Genomic DNA, 11,813 nt, shown 5'->3' on the forward strand with positions numbered 1-11,813 from the left:
GATTCATAATAAGACACAACTTTGAAGACTATGAAAATGCTTTTTATCCCTTTATTTCCACTGCTCCAATCCTCTTTAATGTTCAAAAACTGGATTGTGAAGGTGATTTACAACTCTATTAGGGGAGTACATGTGAACATATAGGAGTACAATTTAAAAAATCAGATTAAAAATATAATTAAATATCTCTTAGTCTATATTTGTTGAATCAGTTCTCTGATACCAAAAATTAACTTTCCTTCTTTGGCATTATTGTATGGTTCCAGGTTTTCTTATAATTTTTTCCTCCTGTCAACAAATGTTCTTTTTTTCCAGGTGGAAAGTGTTCAGGCTGCTCTAACTTATACCATACACTGGTTGGCCTACAACAAATCCATTTACTTCTCGCAGTTCTGGAGGCTGAGAAATCCAAGAGGAAGGTGCCAGCAGATGCGGGGCCTAGTAAGGATTTTCTTCCTGCTTCATAGATAGCTGTCTTTTCACTGTATCCTAACATCACATAAGGGACAAGAGATGCCTTTGGATCTCTGTTACAAAGGCACTAATTCCATCCATAAGGCTCTGCTCTCTTGACCTAATCAATGCTCAGAGGTGGTACCTCCTAATACCACAACACTGGGGGGTTAAGATTTCAACATTAGAAATTCTGGGTGCACAAACTTTCAGCCTATAGCAGAAAGTGATCCTCAGTATTAATTATGTTCTTTTGCTTCAAATGAAAATCTTTTACCAGTTACTAGAAAATTTGATAATATGTAAACATTTTGTAAGGAGCAAAAGTAAATAATACTCAATTTAACAATTATATTGAACACTAATGAGTCTGTTTAAACAAAATACTTAGAATGAATTGTTGGTAAAAACTGTATTCATGACTTTCTAAACTATTGATGCCTTGTATATAGTTATAATTTTGCATTTCAAAGGAAGGCAAAACTCCTGATTTAACTTTAAGAATGAGCAAAAGGCATTGCTTTAATCAAAATATAAAGCAAGATGAAATATTTTTAATTGATTTTTACACTAGTGAAGGAATACATGAAATTAATGCTCATGCAGTTTTAAAGATCTAAACATATAAATGTTCATATTACCTAAAAAGAATAAACATGAATACAGACTTGTCCAAGTAGGACAATGTTCACTTGCAACTTTAAAAATAAAACTGTGTAGGTAGGTTTCACTATTTTTTTGAATTCTACTATAATGAAGTAAAAACTTGAATGAACTAAGAATGTAAAGCACTACACTATACTGCTTCAGTATTTTGGGATGAAGAACAGTCAAAAGAAATACATTTACAAAGGGAAGCATCAGTTCAGTTCAGTTCAGTCACTCAGTCCTGTCTGACTCAAAAGCATCAATTCTTCGATGCTCAGCTTTCTTTATAGTACAACTCTCACATCCATACATGACTACTGGAAAAACCATAGCTTTGACAAGATGGACTTTATTGGTAAAGTAATGTCTATGGCTTTTAATATGCTGTCTAGATTGGTCATAACTTTTCTTCCAAGGAGCAAGTATCTTTTAATTTCATGGCTGTAGTCATCATCTGCAGTGATTTTGGAGCCCCCAAAATAAAGTCTATCACTGTTTCCATTGTTTTCCCATCTATTTGTCATGAAGTAATGGGACCAGATGCCATGATTTTCATTTTCTGAAGTTGAGTTTTAAGCCAAAAATTTTCACTCTCCTCTTTCTCTTTCATCAAGAAGCTCTTTAGTTCTTCTTTGCTTTCTATCATAAGAGTGGTGTCATCTGCATATCTGAGGTTATTGACATTTCTCCTGGCAATCTTGATTCCAGTTTATGCTTCATCCAGCCCATCACTTAGCATGATGTACTTTGCATATAATCTTGTTGTGATTCACACAGTCAAAGGCTTTGGCATAATCAATAAAGCAAAAGTAGGTGATTTTCTGGAACTCTCTTGCTTTTTCAATGATCCAGCGGACATTGTCAATTTGATCTCTGGTTCCTCTGCCTTTTCTAAAACCAGCTTGAACATCTGGAAGTTCACTGTTCAGATACTGTTGAAGCCTGCCTTGGAGAATTTTGAGCATTACTTTGCTAGTGTGTGAGATGAGTGCAACTGTGTGGTAGTTTGAACATTCCTGTGGTTTTCAGTCTGTCTGCCCTCTGAAATGAGGGGACTAAGGAACCTTCCTGTGGGAGAGAAGCTTTCTGACTGAGGGGGAAACTGGGTCTTTTTCTGAAGGGGAGAACCATGCTCAGTAAATCTTTACTCCAATTTTCTGTTGATGGGTAGAGCTGTGTTCCCTCCCTGCTAATACAGTAAGTTCAGTTCATTCACTCATTCCTGTCTGATTATTTGTGACTGAATGGATTGCACCATGCTAGGCCTCCATGTCCATCGCCAACTCCCAGAGTTTACTCAAACTCATTTCCATTAAGTTGGGGATGCCATCCAAGCATCTCATCCTCTGTCATCCCCTTCTCCTCCCACATTCAATTTTTCCCAGCATTAGAGTCTTTTCAAATGAGTCAGTTTTTTTTGCATCAGTTGTCCAAAGTATTGGAGTTTCAGCTTCAACATCAGTCCTTTCAAAGAACGTTCAGGACTGATTTCCTTTAGAATAAACTGGTTGGACCTCCTTGCAGTCCAAGGGACTCTCAAAAGTCTTCTCCAACAGGACAGTTCAAAAGCATCAATTCTTTGGTGCTCAGCTTGCTTTATAGTCCAACACTCATATCCATCCATGACTACTGGGAAAAATGTAGCCTTAAATAGATGGACCTTTGTTTGCAAAGTAACATTTCTGCTTTTTAATATGCTGTCTAGGTTGGTCATAACTTTTCTTCCAAGGAGTAAGTGTCTTTTAATTTCATGGCTGCAGTTACCATCTGCAGTAATTTTGGAGCCTAGAAAAATAAAGTCTGTCACTGTTTCCCCAACAATTTGCCATGAAGTGATGCGACCAGATGCCATGATCTTAGTTTTCTGAATGTTGAGCTTTAAGCCAATTTTTTCACTCTCCTCTTTCACTTTTATCAAGAGGCTCTTCAGGTCTTCTTCACATTCTGCCATAAGGGTGGTGTCATCTGCATATGTGAGGTTATTGATATTCCTCCCAGCGATCTTGAATCCAGCTTGTGCTTTCTCCAGCCCAGCGTCTCTCATGATGTACTCTGCATATAACTTAAACAAGCAGGATGACAATATACAGCCTTGACGTACTCCTTTCCCTATTTGGAACCAGTCATCTCCTTCAGAATGGACTGGTTGGATTTCCTTGCAGTCCAAGGGACTCTCAAGAGTCTTCTCCAACACTACAGTTCAAAAGCATCAATTCTTTGGCGCTCAGCCTTCTTCACAGTCCAACTCTCACATCCATACATGACCACAGGAAAAACCATAGCCTTGACTAGATGAACCTTTGTTGGCAAAGTAATGTCTCTGCTTTTGAATATGCTATCTAGGTTGGTCCTAACTTTCCTTCCAAGGAGTAAGAGTCTTTTAATTTCATGGCTGCAATCACCATCTGCAGTGATTTTGGAGCACCCCAAAATAAAGTCTGACACTGTTTCCACTGTTTCCCACCTATTTCCCATGAAGTGATGGGACCAGGTACCATGATCTTCGTTTTCTGAATGTTGAGTTTTAAGCCAACTTTTTCACTCTCCACTTTCACCTTCATCAAGAGGCTTTTTAGTTTCTCTTCACTTTCTGCCATAAGGGTGGTGTCATCTGCATATCTGAGGCTATTGATATTTCTCCCGGCAATCTTGATTCCAGCTTGTGTTTCTTCCAGTCCAGCGTTTCTCATGATGTACTCTGCATATAAGTTAAATAAGCAGGTGACAATATACAGCCTTGACGTACTCCTTTTCCTATTTGGAACCAGTCTGTTGTTCCATGTCCAGTTCTAACTGTTGCTTCCTGACCTGCATATAGGTTTCTCAAGAGGCAGGTCAGGTGGTTTGGTACTCCCATCTCTTTCAGAATTTTCTACAGTTTATTGTGATCCACACAGTCAAAGGCTTTGGCATAGTCAATAAAGTAGAAATAGATGTTTTTCTGGAACTCTCTTGCTTTTTCCATGATCCAGCAGATGTTGGCAATTTGATCTCTGGTTCCTCTGCTTTTTCTAAAACCAGCTTGAACATCAGGAAGTTCACAGTTCACATATTGCTGAAGCCTGGCTTGGAGAATTTTAGGCATTACTTTACTAGCATGTTAGATGAGTGCAACTGTGTGGTAGTTTGACCATTGTTCAGCATTGCCTTTCTTTGGGATTGGAATGAAAACTGAGCTTTTCCAGTCCTGTGGCCACTGCTGAGTTTTCCAAATTTTCTGGCATATTGAGTGCAGTTCTTTCACAGCATCATCTTTCAGGATTTGAAATAGCTCAACTGGAATTCCATCACCTCCACTAGCTTTGTTCCTTGTGATGCTTTCTAAGGCCCACTTGACTTCACATTCCAGGATGTCTGGCTCTAGGTCAGTGATCACACCATCGTGATTATCTGGGTTGTGAAGATCTTTTCTGTATAGTTCTTCTGTGTATTATTGCCATCTCTTCTTAATATCTTCTGCTTCTGTTAGGTCCATACTATTTCTGTCCTTTATTGAGCCCATCTTTGCATGAAATATTCCTTTGGTATCTCTGATTTTCTTGAAGAGATATCTAGTCTTTCCCTTTCTGGTGTTTTCCTCTATTTCTTTGCATTGATCACTGAAGAAGGCTTTCTTATCTCTTCTTGCTATTCTTTGGAATTCTGCATTCAGATGTTTATATCTTTCCTTTTCTCCTTTGCTTTTTCCTTCTCTTTTTTTCACAGCTATTTGTAAGGCCTCCCCAGACAGCCATTTTGCTTTTTTGCATTTCTTTTCCATGGGGATGATCTTGATCCCTGTCTCCTGTACAATGCCACAAACCTCATTCCATAGCTCATCAGGCACTCTATCTATCAGATCTAGGCCCTTAAATCTATTTCTCACTTCCACTGTATAATCATAAGGGACTTGATTTAGGTCATACCTGAATGGTCTAGTGGTTTTCCCTAGTTTCTTCAATGTCAGTCTGAATTTGGCAATAAGGAGTTCATGGTCTGAGCCACAGTAGGCTCCTGGTCTTGTTTTTGCTGACTGTATAGAGCTTCTCCATCTTTGGCTGCAAAGAATATAATCAATCTGATTTCAGTGTTGACCATCTGGTGATGTCCATGTATAGAGTCTTCTCTTGTGTTTTTGGAAGAGGGTGTTTGTTATGGTGATAGAAGAAAGGTCCGATGCTGTAAAGAGCAATATTGAATAGGAACCTGGAATGTCAGGTCCATGAATCAAGGCAATTGGAAGTGGTCAAACAAGAGATGGCAAGAGTGAATGTCGACATTCTAGGAATCAGCGAACTGAAATGGACTTGAATGGGTGAATTTAACTCAGATGACCATTATATCTACTACTCTGGGCAGGAATCCCTCAGAAGAAATGGAGTAGCCATCATGGTCAACAAAAGAGTCCAAAATGCAGTACTTGGATGCAATCTCAAAAACAACAGAATGATCTCTGTTCGTTTCCAAGGCAAACCATTCAATATCACAGTAATCCAAGTCTATGCCCCAACCAGTAATGCTGAAGAAGCTGAAGTTGAATGGTTCTATGAAGACCTACAAGACCTTTTAGAACTAACACCCAAAAAAGATGTCCCTTTCATTATAGGGGACTGGAATGCAAAAGTAGGAAGTCAAGAAACACCTGAAGTAACAGGCAAATTTGGCCTTGGAATACGGAATGAAGCAGGGCAAAGACTAATAGAGTTTTTCCAAGAAAATGCACTGGTCATGCAAATGAATAGAGGAATATATTAGAATGGGAAAGACTAGAGATCTCCTCAAGAAAATTAGAGATACCAAGGGAAAATTTCATGCAAAGATGGGCTCACGAAAGGACAGAAATGATATGGACCTAACAGAAGTAGAATATATCAAGAAGAGGGGCAAGAATACACAGAAGAACTGTACAAAAAAGATCTTCACGACCCAGATAATCAAGAAGATGGGATCACTCACCTAAAGACAGACATCCTGGAATGTGAAGGCAATTGGGTCTTAGGAAGTATCACTGTGAAAAAAACTAGTGGAGGTGATGGAGTTGAGCTATTTCAAATAGCAGTTGAGCTATTTTAAATCCTAAAAGATGATGCTGTGAAACTGCTGCACTCAATATGTCAGCAAATTTGGAAAACGTAGCAGTGGCCATGGGACTTGAAAAGGTCAGTTTACATTCCAATCCAAGGAAAAACAATGGCAAAGAATTCTCAAACTACCACATAATTTCACTCATCTCACACTCTAGTAAAGTGATGCTCAAAATTCTCCAAGCCAGGCTTCAGCAACACATGAACCATGAACTTCAAGATGCTCCAGGTGGTTTTAGAAAAGGCAGAGGAACAAGAGATCAAATTTGCAACATTCTTTGGATTATTGAAAAAGCCAGTGAGTTCCAGAAAAACATCTATTTCTGCATTATGGACTATGCCAAAACCTTTGACTCTGGATTCCCACAAATGTGGAAAATTCTTAATGAACTGGGAATACCAGACCACCTCACGTGTCTCTTGAGAGATCTGTATGTAGGTCAAGATGCAATAGTTAGAAATGGACAAAGAACACCAGACTGTTTCCATATAGGAAAAGGAGTACATCAAGGCTATATATTGTCACTCTGTTTATTTAACTTACATGCAGAGTACATCATGAGAAATGCTGGTCTGGATGAAGCACAAGCTGGAATCAAGATTGCCAGGAGAAATATCAATAACCTCATATATGCAGATGACACCACCCTTATGGTAGAATGTGAAGAAGACCTGAAGAGCCTCTTAATAAAAGTGAAAGAGGAGAGCAAAAAATTTAGCCTAAAACTCACCATTCAAAAAACTAAGATCATGGAATCTGGTCCCATCACTTTATGTCAAATAGTTGGGTAAACAGTGGAAACAGTGACAGACTTTATTTTGGGGGGCTCCAAAATCACTGCAGATGGTGACTGCAGCCATGAGATTAAAAGACACTTGCTTCTTAGAAGAAAAGCTATGACCAACCTAGACAGCATATTAAAAAGCAGAGACATTACTTTGCCAACAAAGGTCCATCTAGTCAGGCTATTGTTTTTCCAGTAGTCATGCATGAATGTGAGAGTTGGACTATAAAGAAAGCTGAACACCAAAGAATTGATGCCTTTGAACTGTGGTGTTGCAGAAGATCCTCAGAGTCCCTTGGACTGCAAGTTGAGGTCCAACCAGTCCACCCTAAAGGAGATCAGTCCTAAGTGTTCCTTGGAAGGACTGATGCTGAAGCTGAAACACCAGTACTTTGGTCACCTGATGCAAAGTTCTGACTCATTTGAAAAAACCTCAATGTTGGGAATGATTGAGGCAGGAGGAGAAGAGGATGACAGAGGATGAGATGGCTGGCTGGCATCAGTGACTCAGTGGACATGAGTTTGAGTAAGCCCAGGAGTTGGTGATGGACAAGGAGGCCTGGCATGCTGCAGTCCACGTGGTCACAAAGTGTTGGGCATGACTGAGTGACTGAACTGAAATTGAACTTTCTTTGACATTGCCTTTCTTTGGGATTGGAATGAAAATTGACCTTTTCCAGTCCTGTGGCCATGGCTGAGTTTTCCTGATTTGCTGGCATATTGAGTGCAGCACTTTCACAGCATCATCTTTTAAGATTTGACATAGGTAAACTGAAATTCCATCACCTGCACTAGGTTTGTTCATAGTGATGCTTCCTATGGCCCACTTGACTTAGCATTTCAGAATGTCTGGCTCTAGTTGAGTGATCACACCATCATGGTTATCTGGGTTATTAAAGTCTTTTTAGTATTTTTCTTCTGTGTTCTTGCCACCTCATCTTAATATCTTCCTGTTCAGTTACGTCCATATCATTTCTCTCCTTTATTGTGCTAATCTTTGCATGAAATGTTCCCTTGGTATCAAGCCTGTAAGTGTCCAAATAGTCATATATTCCCATTGACCTAAAAAAATATAAGGAGAAATTATGAAACAGATGACATTATTCTACATAACAAAAATTCAATTTAATTACATAAATTGATTTAAGTACCTGCTTTTCAAAAATAATATGCTTATTGATGGGAATTTAGAAATAAATATTCAATGCTTGACCTCAGGGAATTTGATTTATTAGAAAGACAAGTTAAACCAACCAATATATTATGTGCAATAAATGGCTTAAAAGAAAGGAGGAAATAACATAAAAGTCCATAAAAGAGGGGGCCCAAACTCAATTTTTGATAAAAGTGGGATAGTTTGAAGAAATATTCAACTAAAGAAAGTGTTAAAGTTTGCTTGCTCATTCAAGCAAATAGGTGGAGCAAAAAGTTTCCATTACGTGTTGGAAAATGTTCCTAACTAAAGTCAGATGCATTTATGTGAATCTATAAAATCAGATACATGGCATCCCACCAGCCTCCAAAGTCAAGTTCCCTGGGGGTTCTCAGTTCCTTTGCCAGATCCCTAGGTTGGGAAATCTGTTGTGGGCCCTAGAAGTTTCTTAACAGTATGAGAATTTCTTTGGTATAATTGTTCTGCAGGTTGTGGCTCATCTTCTTGGCCGCTCTCTGGTGGAGTAAATGGCGACCTCCTCCAAGAAGGTTTATGCCACATATTGCATAGTCCAGGTCTGCTACAGCCAGAGCCGCTGTCCTTGCAAAAGTCCACTGCTGACCAGTGCCTCCATAGGAGACACTCAAACACTCAAAGGTAGATCTGGCTCCGTCTCTGTGGGGAGTATGGGTCCTGGTGTACACAAGGTTTTGTTTCAGCCCTCTGAGCATCTCTGGCAAGTATGGGGTTTGATTCTAAATGCGATTTCTCCCTTCCTACCATCCTGTTGGGGCTTCTCCTTTGCTCTTGGGATCCAACATTCTCCTGTTGGTGGTTGTTCAGCAGTGAGTTTCAATTTTGGAGTTCTTGCAGGAAAAGATGAGCTCATGTCTTTCTACTCTGCCATCATGAGCCTGACCTTTGCAAACTGGGCTAGCCAAGAAGGGGACTTGTTTGTTTTACCTGATTCTGACTCTGGTAGATGGATTTTCTTTTGTTCCATTATCACGGGCTTTTCCCTTTCTTTGTCTTTTAGCCACCACGATTTTGGACTCATTTTTCCTATTCTAGCTACCTAATATTACCCCCTCAAGAGATGGCAGGTCCAATTCTTTAAGAGTATGGGCAGTGAGGTCTTTCTGGCTACTTCCTGCTGAGCTGGGACTGCGAGGGGCATTGGGCCTCCCTCTCTTGCTAGTCTCAAGTGTCAGAGTCCTGATAGAAGTGTCCGTCTAAGGGTGAGTGATACATATTTTCCATGATCAGGTGCAGTTTTATGTATTCTTATTGAACTAGTAGTACATTTTGTAGCTTGTTGATCTTAACTGAAAGTCTTCTGAAATCTGAGACTGAGCTGCATGAACTTTCTGCTGAATTTATTTTTTCTGTCCCTGTTTCCAACAGACTGGGCTTCTCATCACTTCCACTGGGCAGTGATCAAGACCATCAGCCTCAAAAAGAAATGCAATAAGGCAAAACGGTTGTCTGAGGAGGCCTTACAAATAGCTGAGAAAAAAAGAGAAGCTGAAGTCAAATGAGAAAAGGAAATATATACCCATCTGAGTGCAGAATTCCAAAGAAGAGCAAGGAGAGATAAGAAATCCTTCCTCAGTGATCAGTGTAAAGAAATAGAGGGGGAAAAATAGAATGGGAAAGACTAGAGATCTCTTCAAGAAAATTAGAGGTACCAAGGGAACATTTCATGCAAATTGGGTACAAAAAAGGACAGAAATGGTATGGAGCTAACAGAAGCAAAAGATATTAAGAAGGGGTGGCAAGGATACACAGAAGAAATATACAAAAAGGATCTTCATGATCCAGATAAATAGGATGGTATGATCGCTCACCTAGAATCAGACATCTTGGAATAAGAAGTCAAGTGTGCCTTAGATGTGCCAGAAACACATCTACTTCTGCTTTATTGACAACGCCAAAGCCTTTGAGTGTGTGGATCACCACAAACTGTGGAAAATTCTTCAAAAGATAGGAATACCAGGCCACCTGACCTGCCTCTTGAGAAATCTGTATGTAGGTCAAGAAAAAACTCTTAGAACTGGAGAACTGGACATGGAACAGTAGACTAGTTTCAAATTGGGAAAGAGGTATATCAAGGCTGTATGTTGTCACCTTGCTTATTTAACATATATGCAGAGTACATCATATGAAATGCCAGGTTCAGTGAAGCACAAGCTGGAATCAAGATTGCTGAGAGAAATATCAATAACCTCAGACATGCAGATTATACCACCCATATGGCAGAAAGTGAAGAGAAACAGAGGAACTTCTTGATGAAAGTGAAAGAGTGGAGTGAAAAGTTGGCTTAAAAGTCAACATTCAAAAAATGAAGATCATGGCATCTGGTCCCATCACTTCATGGCAAATAGATGGTAAAACAGTGGAAACAGTGACAGACTTCATTTTCTTGAGGTCCAAATTCACTGCAGATGGTGACTGCAGCCATGAAATTAAAAGACTCTTGTTTCTTTGAAGAAAATCTTTGACCAACTTATACAGCATATTGAAAAGCAGAGACATTACTTTGTCAACAAAGGTCCATCTAGTCAAGGCTACGTTTTTTTCCAGTAGTCATGTATGGATGTGAGAGTTGGACCATAAAGAAAGCTGGGCACTGAAAATTGATGCTTTGGAACTGTGGTGTTGGAGAAGACTCTTGAGAGTCCCTTGGACTGCAAGGAGGTCCAACCAGTCAATCCTAAAGGAAATCAGTCCTGCATATTCTTTGGAAGGACTGATGTTGAAGCTGAAACTCCAATACTTTGGCTACCTGATGCCAAGAAATGATTCACTGGAAAAGACCTTGAAGCTGGGAAAGTTTGAAGGCAGGAGAAGGAATGACAGATGATGAGATGTTTGGTTGGCATCCCTGACTTGATGGACATGAATTTAAGTAAGCTCTGGGAGTTGATGATGGACAGGGAAGACTGGTATGATGCAGTCCATGTCGTCACAGAGTTGGACACGACTGAGGGACTGAAATAAACTGAACATGGCATGTAATTGTTTTTCAGGGAAAAGGTTGACAGGTACATTTTAGTTCAATCGATCTTGGAAATATTTTATAATAAATAGCACTGATTTGTGTCCTCACTAAATGAGGGGCGCTCAACAGATTTGGGAGAAAAGGAAATGATTGCAAGAGATTAGTAACAAGTTAGGGTACTTTCTTATTTCTTAAGTCCAATTACTTTACAAAATTATGTAGAGTAGTTTTTATGCAAATAAATATTTTAAGGATATATGGAGTTCAAGATTTTGCAGTTTAATTCTAACCCTCCTGCAGATAGCAATATAAGATAGAAATGTGTCAGAGAACAGAGTTTGGGGTTGGGGACATATTTGAAAATTTATGGAGGAAACTCTGAAAAGAGGGATTTGGATAGAAGATGGGAACAAAGAATGTTTAAAAACTGCAAGAATCCTAATAAAATACTAAAGTTTTCAAACAAGAACATGAGGAAATCTCTCAAAATGTAGTAACTCAAATGTGAAAGATTTGGGTGACTGTTTCAGTTGCTGCCCATGTAAGGGAGACATGATTTGAGTTCAGTCAAGTGAAATACCTGCTTGGAAAAAAAAAAAAAAAAAATTAACCCTCTGAATAGAATTATAGGAAAATATAGAATCTCTACAATGACATGAATAAATATAAATATAAACATAATATCCAGTCAGAAACAATGAGAATGCAAA

The 11,813-nt window shown here is 39.1% G+C and overlaps 1 long non-coding RNA gene across 1 annotated transcript; it reads left to right on the plus strand.

Annotated features, from left to right (window-relative positions):
* The first annotated feature begins 320 nt into the window (after positions 1–320).
* LOC139183642 (uncharacterized) lies at positions 321–11,365 on the plus strand. The gene is made up of 2 exons (XR_011567209.1): positions 321–441; positions 9,507–11,365. It is a non-coding gene; the product is annotated as an uncharacterized lncRNA (long non-coding RNA).
* The last annotated feature ends 448 nt before the right edge of the window (positions 11,366–11,813 follow it).

The sequence above is a fragment of the Bos indicus genome, chromosome 6 (assembly GCF_029378745.1).
Source record: "Bos indicus isolate NIAB-ARS_2022 breed Sahiwal x Tharparkar chromosome 6, NIAB-ARS_B.indTharparkar_mat_pri_1.0, whole genome shotgun sequence".
NCBI classification, from domain to species: domain Eukaryota; kingdom Metazoa; phylum Chordata; class Mammalia; order Artiodactyla; family Bovidae; genus Bos; species Bos indicus.